Source organism: Aethalodelphis obliquidens, unplaced genomic scaffold (assembly GCF_003676395.1).
Source record: "Aethalodelphis obliquidens isolate GAN/ISIS:26980383/991018 unplaced genomic scaffold, ASM367639v1 scaffold29, whole genome shotgun sequence".
NCBI lineage: Eukaryota > Metazoa > Chordata > Mammalia > Artiodactyla > Delphinidae > Aethalodelphis > Aethalodelphis obliquidens.
Genome location: NW_020837973.1, coordinates 13,684,881 through 13,691,866, shown reverse-complemented (window position 1 = coordinate 13,691,866; position 6,986 = coordinate 13,684,881). Strand labels below are relative to the sequence as shown.

The following is a 6,986-nucleotide window of genomic DNA, read 5'->3' as shown; positions in this document are numbered from 1 at the left end:
CTCAACCATAAAAAAGAATGAAATATTGCCATTTGCAGCAACATGGATGGACCTAAAGATTATCCTACTAAGTGAAGTAAGCCTGACAGAGAAAGATAAATATCATATGATATCACATATATGTGGAATCTAAAAAAAATGATACAAATGAACTTATTTCCAAAACAGAAATAGACTCACAGACATAGGAAACAGACTTATGGTTACTGAAGGGGAAAGGTGGGGAAGGGACAAATTAGGAATTTGGGATTAACAGATACACACCACTATGTATAAAATGGGTAAACAATAAGGATTTACTGTATAGCACAAGGAACTATATTCAATATCTTGTAATAACCTATAATGGAAAAGAATCTGAAAAAGATTATATACATAACTGAATCTCTTTGCTGTACACCTGAAACTAACACAATATTGTAAAGCAATTATAGTTCAAGAAAAAAAAAAAGGAGTCACCATCTTGATCCATCACATCAGGTCTCTCAAGAGCACTTTGTCACCATCCGACATTTTTTTTGTGTGTATTTGTTTGCTTGTTTTCCTGCTTTACCTGTAATGTAAGATTCACAAGAGCAGGTAATGTTTCTGTTCATACAAACAGTATGAACATGGTGTGACACAGAGTAGTTGCTGAGTAAAAATATGAGTGAATAAATGTAGGGTGGAAGAAATTGTCACAATTGTATTCATGGAGGTTGCCAAGGGTCATTCAAACTTCCATTCACAGCTGAATGATTACAGAAAGCATGGGCTATGTAGGCTAGTAACACATAAAAGTATTGTAGGGCTTCTCGGGTGGCTCAGTGGTTGAGAGTCCGCCTGCCGATGCAGGAGACATGGGTTCGTGCCCCGGTCCGGGAGGATCCCACGTGCTGCGGAGCGGCTGGGTCCGTAAGCCATGGCCGCTGAGCCTGCGTGTCCGGAGCCTGTGCTCTGCAGCGAGAGAGGCCACAACAGTGAGAGGCCCACATACCGCACAAAAAAATAAGCAAATTGCAGTAAATGGTAATGAGACCCACCTTCCTTTTGTTGAGAAGATCTCCTATAGCCAGCCCTCGGCTTTGCCGACAACCATTACATTATCCAGTTTTGCAACATGCTTAGTCTTACATCATCCTGAATATTTCACTTATTCAACCCTAATAAGTTATCAGCATTGCCAAGTTATATATTTTTGCCTGCCTCAAGGGCAAACAGATAATTAAAATTATGTAAAATACACAAGTAATAGATTCCATGGGATTGGGCAAAAAAACTTTCTTTGACTGGTCAATGATGCCTGAAATTCCTTTACTGAGGCAAAGTTTTACATTCTAAATCAGAGATAAAGTTTCAAGATAAAAGACCTGGGAAGAGGCTTAGTGGGCAAGCCCTTATTTGGTACCTGAAAAGGGGGATGGGGGAAAACGCCTTTAAACGCAAAAGTTGAAGAACGTCAGTTTTTGCCTATGGCTTCTGGCAGGCGGATTCTTAACCGTTACACAACCAGGGAAGCCCCCCTTTGCAATTTTTATTCTGGTAGAGAGGTGCAAATGTGGGTCATGAGAGCTCTATAATTCTGAATTGTTGGCACATAAACATATAATACTCTGTTACGCATCATAACTGCCTGTGAATCCCTTCCTTCCCTTGTTTTGGTCAAATTTCATTCTTCCTTTGCCCATATAGAGTCTTTTCATCATTTTCTCCAGATCTTGATATTCCGCGTTGCCCTATAAAATTTTTCAGGCTGTTTCTTATGTGTGAATAACATATTTCTCTTAGGCTTTTCTCAGCAAAATCCTTCCCTTGCAAATTTGTTTTCAGAATTATGTTTCATCAGATCTTTTGAATCTGATCCCCTAGTAAAATTCTCCCCCTTGGAGGAGAAGACACGCGAGGTGGGTCAGGGAAGAAGAGAAATGAGACAGAACGTCAGTAACATCTCATCCGTAAAGCTCGCCTTCCTCTGGACTCATGTTTCTGACTTATTTGGTCTATTTCCTATTGTGTCCTTCAACCGCAGTCCCAGTGGACAAAGGCTGTCCCTTCCTTTATGTTCTCAAAAGCACCCTATAAATAACAAGAACACCTGTTTTCTGTTTTGCTGTCATTTTCTAATGTGATCTGAATTGCGTACCTTACGCATATTTTTTCGCAGTGATAAATATCCACAACGTCTTGATATGACATCTGTTTTCAATGAGAGACCCAGAGGTGATCTTAGTTCAAGTGTTCAGAGCACACAGCACAAAGCCCAAGACATGGCTCTAAAGGTAGGAGCTGTGCATCCTTACTCTGTACTTGAAATTGAAATTCAGACCATATTTTATCTGAGAACCTCTATTTTATAGTAAGAAAAGGAAAAAAGGCAAGGTGAGAGCTGTATTGGAACTCAAAAATAAAAATAGATGTTCATAGAAATGAATAAGATAAGGGATACAGATTCACTTTGTAAAATATATTCATGTACAAATATAAAATAATAATGTTATACTGACAGTTGATTTTTTTTCACCTTCAGACTAGATGATTGTTTTAATCTTTCAGAGAAAATTTCTTTGAATTTCCTACCATGTAAAAGAGGGAGGAGGGTGGTAAAAGGCAGTAAAACTAAGCAAACTTAGCTTTCTCCTTCTATGATTGTGACTGGTGGTTGTCGTAGCTTGCTAAAGAAAATGGGTGGAGAATTTACTCACTTATTTTCATAATATGTTTGAGTATTATTTTATTGGCTTTATTTCCTCAAGTTATGAATAAGCCAGTCATGATTGTATATGTCCAGTCTATGTCCTGCTCTCAGAAAGTATCTTCTCCTTGACATGTCACTAATAATCAATGCTATTAGTTAAAATTTATTATTCAATATAAATTAAATTCTTTAATTTATATTGTCAAAAGTTACTGAATATTGGAATAGTTTAAAAAAATTTTTTTTTATCTTGGTTAAATCTTAACATCTCTGAGAAGATGGAGAAGCAGACGTGTTATACCCACTTTAGGGATGGGCAAACTGAGGGCCAGGGAAATTTACACCTAGGATTAAAATCAGTGGTGTGTTGTTAGATGTTTAAACACCAGCTCTCCTGGGGAGAGGGGAGGGAACCCCAAGTCCCTGAATTGTATCATTTACCAGTTCTTGTGGTGTAAATACTCCCACCGTGGCTGACCCAAGCTACCCATGTGAGGTCACTGACATGAGGTTGGAAGAGATGGACATAATTGGTTCTTGCAACAGTAGCTCAGAACCCTAATGCTTCATGGCAACTGACTGCAGCATCTTTAAGAGTGCTTTTCACTCTTCTAGGTTATTTTGAGTGAAATTAAAATAACCAAGAGCCAGCCTAAGCAAAAACCCCAAAAAACAACAAAAAAGGAGGAATGCATAGGATGTGTGTGGTGTAAGGTGGTGTCTCATGGAACACAAAGAAGAGCTGACCCACTGGACCTCTTGATGTATGAGGACCATGGTAGCTCTGAGGGCCTCTGCAGTGGAATGGGGGGGGGGTCTTCCCTCTGGAGTGCTGCCATTTGTTTGCCTCAATTACTGATAACTCCTAATTCTCTCATCTGGGATCAAAGTCCAACCTCTGAGGGGAGATCGTCCAGTTGGTCCAACTTGGGTCCATCGTCCAGAGCCAGGGGAATCCACGGCACAGATGCTGCTGCTGGGGCCTCACCATCATGATACATGCAGTTTCTAGAGAAACACTTCAAGCTCCTCTGCATTTAGGAATTAGGTACCTGGTGTGTGCTATTGCTGGGTCATCCAGCAGCCAAGCACCCCTTTTCCAGACAATACAGTGTCAACATGTCCATATTTGAGGTCACGCTTCCCAGGCTCCTGCGTTCTTAGCCTAAATTAAATTAAATTAAATTTATATTAGCCTAAATTAAATTAAAGTAAATATAATCACCACCAGCATCCCCTGTATACAACCATCGGGGAAGAGGAGAAAAGAGAAAGAGAACTTCTGTTTTAAAATGGGGAAGGAAATAAAAAAGAGAGACTTTCAGTTAAACGTGTAGATTTGATTACAAATGTACAAACAATTCTGCCCTTGCAAAACCTCATTAAGATAATTAGAGAGCTTTTGAAAAGGAAAAAAAGCTCATAGGATAAAAAGAATAGAAGTAAAGAGAATACCAACATAATTTTGGAAGCTGGAAAGGAAACCAGCGAGTGGTAACTGAATTAGCAATGCAGAGGAAATTGAAATAAAAATTGGAGAGGCAAAGCCAAGTCAAGTTTTATCACAGAAGTCCAGGAATGGACATTTTTGGAAATGGAAAACACCACAGGCCTCCAAAAATGGGGTGTTCAGCGTGGGGTTGAAGACGACAGATTGTCTCCAAGTATTTATAAGCAGTTACCATCCTCCTCTGCACATCCCCTTCCCGTTCCGTCCTGATTCCAGCTCTTTTTACCTGGCAGAAGACTTGAGAATTCGTCTATGAAGAATCTGAAACAGGAAATCCAGGCTCGGGAATTCCTGGCTGAGGATGGGGACACTGAAAACAAGGGCATTAAGTGAAACGCTAGACACTTTACGTGGACAGTTAGACCTCCCGACCCCTTTTCGCTACTGGGCTCCAGAATTCTTGCCGCTAGATGGATATCTCTGAGAAAGGAAGCAGCTCCTCGCAGCTGAGAATCAGCTAGCTGCTGGGGTGGTGAGGGGCCGGGCTGTGGCCGGAACAGTCACACAGGAACTCCCACACAGCAAGACCCCTTGCTTGGGGTTTCCTGCAATTGCCGCCGTGAAATTCTTCAGTTTTAATTCAATCAAATGCGTGCCGCGTAAGCGGAGCCTAAGGGACGAGGACGTATGCACCATGGGCTCGGAAGCAGGTGCAGATCCACCTTCCAACAGGTTTCCCTCCTGCCTCCCCAGAAGCAGTTCTCCTGGGCCCCTGGGCCCCACTCAGCCTGCCTCTCCATGGCCCTAACCTGTGAGTACCGCTGCCCTCTGCCCGGGACGGAATCCCGTGGGTCAGCTGGGGAAGGCAGCCCTCCAGCCCATCAGGGCCCTGGGCACAGGTAGGGGAGGGTCAAGTTCAGGCAAGATCCCCTGGCAGGCAGTGTCAAGGAGCGTTTGGTGAGTGGCCTTGCAGAATCCCTTCCTCCTTATTCAGGTGCCACCAGCACAGAAGTGCAATCCATTGGAGGGGGTGGGGAGGGCAGGGCATGGGGGCATGTCTGCTGCAGGCTGTGCCTTCTTGTCTTTTTTTTTTCCCCCACACTTTTATTTATTTACTTTTCAATAAGTTTAAATCCTTGACGTGTACAACATCACACTGATTCTGTGTCCAGTGGCCTAAGCAGGAAGGTTGCTTCGGAATTTGGCACAAACCATGCCACTGTTTCCATGAGCGCGAGTTACCTTTCCGCAGATTACTCTGGTTTTGTTAGGTTTTCCACCAGGAATTACTGTGTTCTTTGCTTTGTACACATAAGCACATCTCTTGCCTAGATAGAATTTGGTTTCATCTCGAGCATATACACCTTCAATTTGCAGGAGATCTGTGTGTTCCCTCTGGTTCCGTAGACCCCACTTATAGCCAGCAAAAATGGCCTTGGACCACAGCCGTCCAGACATATTTGTCATTTTAGAAGTCCTCCACAGGGTCCAAGATGGCTGAAAGAGTGTGCCTTATTTTCTTATTTAGCTATTTAAGAAAATGAAGAGTCCTAAAGCTAGAACCATAAATAACGCCATCAGGATTCTCTTCTATGTTCATTAAAATGTGGAAGAAACAGACAAAGCCAGTTTGTTCTTATGTGAGTGCCCACAGTAAGGGAAGTTCAGAACTGCAGAACAGAAATCAGACTTGCATGATCAGACATGGGAAACTGCTGGAATGGATGGTTAGACAGACATTCTCTAGGTTTCAGTTGGGTTTGAAATAAGCTATTGAGTACAGTTAAGAAAACTTTTAGTGTAGACACTGAACATGCACAAACAACTTCTATGGATTATCTAATTTGGAGAGACAGAGGGAGAGACACCACATGGTGGTTGGTCTGCCTGATATTGTACCAAAGAACACATGCTCTTAAGTGAGAATTAAATGGGAGGTAACCCTGATGTTGATCCCAGGCGCCTCTGGTTTCATGATCATGTCACAGTACTGAAAATAATTCTTGTTTGCATATATGCTGTTCATACAAATTGGCCCTTAAATGCAAGCCAGTAATTTCATTTGGTGTGGAAATGATGAAACAAATCCATGGTGATATGTGAAGAGATCAGGCTGCTTTGGACTTGGGAGAGAAGGAAGGTCTGCCTTTGTTTGGCAGATGGGTAATTTTCTACACATGATTTTTGCCAGATAGGCTGATTTTAGAATCTAACCTGGATACAGTGCAACTCTACTGGGATTAAAATTTATATTCTCAAAATAATCAGTATGTTAACACTTGAATTAGTAAAAGCAAACATGTTTTCAAACACATTAGAAACTATAAAAGATTAAACATAATTTGGATAAAATTAACCAACAACTGAAGCGATCTATCCTCAAAATCATATGAACACTCTCTTTTCTTCCCAAATCTCAATATAGGTGTAAGGGTATTTATCAAGTATTGAGGAAATTAAGTTATAGCTACTATAAAATAAATGTTGATGCATCTAATCGTAGTAGGTCAGGAGTAATGTTCCGGAAAATATAAAATCTCACAAGAAGACATTCAGAGTCAGAATTTTCCAGGGCTAAGTAAACACTGTCCAGGAGGTAGACCAGGAAATTTTCTACTTCTTATCACCCAACAGATAATGCATAGACTTGGTGAGCACACAATGGTAGCAAAGGGAGTTGAACTGTTCTGCAGGCTATATTATCCAGGTTGTGGTAGATTGGACACTCTGGCTATAGAAATTATCCTCCTAGGAGGTCCTGATTGAAGACACGGGAAACTTAGTACAAAATCCTAACAGAAAGCATGCAAACTATTCTGTATGGACTAGATGCCAAAGGATCCATAGCAATTTGTTGTTTGA

At 41.3% G+C, this 6,986-nt stretch overlaps 1 pseudogene; it reads right to left on the bottom strand.

Annotated features, from left to right (window-relative positions):
* Nucleotides 1–5,238: 5,238 nt before the first annotated feature.
* Nucleotides 5,239–5,582, bottom strand: LOC113630211 (60S ribosomal protein L35a pseudogene; annotated as a pseudogene).
* Nucleotides 5,583–6,986: the final 1,404 nt, after the last annotated feature.